This window comes from Palaemon carinicauda, chromosome 1 (genome assembly GCF_036898095.1).
Source record: "Palaemon carinicauda isolate YSFRI2023 chromosome 1, ASM3689809v2, whole genome shotgun sequence".
NCBI lineage: Eukaryota > Metazoa > Arthropoda > Malacostraca > Decapoda > Palaemonidae > Palaemon > Palaemon carinicauda.
This window is the reverse complement of record NC_090725.1, coordinates 32,164,791-32,166,226: the sequence shown is the minus strand read 5'-3', so window position 1 is coordinate 32,166,226 and position 1,436 is coordinate 32,164,791.

The following is a 1,436-nucleotide window of genomic DNA, read 5'->3' as shown; positions in this document are numbered from 1 at the left end:
ATATATATGTATGTATATATATAATAAAACATTAGTATTCATGATGAAATATAAATGTGGTAGAAACTTGCTTTATTCAGACAAATGGGAATAATGCATCTATCACTAATTGATTAGTGGATATATTTATTTGCAGTTAGAAATATTAGGCTTTCAATATGCTTCAAATGGTTATCCGATAGTTGAAATATTAAATATAATGAAATATTATTTGGAAAGAAGTGAAGAGAGTAAGGAAGGCTGGCTCAAGAATTGAAGAGACAGTGAAAGATGGAAATGGAAGGTTGTTAAAAGGAGAGGAGGCAAGGAAAAGATGGGCGGAATATTTTGAATGATGAGGATAATAGGGAGGCTGATATAATTGCTGTTGCAGGTGTTGAGGTGCCAGTGATGGAGATGAGAATGAGAGAGAGATTACAATAGATGAGGTGAGGAGAGCACTAGATGAAACGAGAGTAGGAAAATCGTCTGGTATGGATGGTGTGAGAGCTGAGATGTTGAAGGAAGGGGTCGTGACTGTACTTGAATGGTTGGTGAGATTGTTTAATGTGTGTTTTGTGTTGTCAATGGTACCAGTCGATTGAGTTTGTGCATGTATCGTACAACTATATAAGGGTACGGGAGATGTGCATGAGTGTTGTAATTTAAGAGGTATTAGTTTGTAAGCGTAGTATGAAAAGTGTATGGTAGAGTAATGATTAATAGATTAAGGATAAAACAGAGAATTCAATCTTAGAAATACAGGTGGTTTTAGAGAGGTAGGGGTTGTATGAATCAGATTTTTACAGTTAGGCAGATATGCGAGAAATATTTAGCAAAAGGTAAGGAGGTGTATGTTGCGTTTATGGATCTGGAGAAAGCGTATGATAGAGTTGATAGGGAAGCAATGTGAATGTGATGAGGTTATATGAGTTGGTGGAAGGTTGTTGCAAGCAGTGAAAAGATTTCTACAAAGGTAGTAAAGCATGTATTAGGATAGGGAATGAAGTGAGTGATTGGTTTCCGGTGAGAGTGGGGCTGAGACAGGGATGTGTGATGTCACCGTGGTTGTTTAACTTGTATGTTGATGGAGTGGGTGAGAGAGGTGAATGCTCGAGTGCTTGGACGAGGATTAAAACTAGTAGGCGAGAATGACCATGAACTGAAGGTATATCAGTGTTGTTTGCGGATGATACTGTACTGGTTGCAGACACAGAAGAGAAGCTGGGCGATTAGTGACTGAGTTTGGAAGAGTGTGTGAGAGAAGGAAGTTGAGAGTTAATGTGGGTAAGAGTAAGGTTATGAGATGTACGAGAAGAGAAGGTGGTGCAAGGTTTGAATGGCATGTTGAATGGAGAGTTACTTGAGGAGGTGGATCAGTTTAAGTACTTGGGGGCTGTTGTTGCAGCAAATGGTGGAGTGGAAGCAGATGTACGTCAGAGAATGAATGAAGGTTG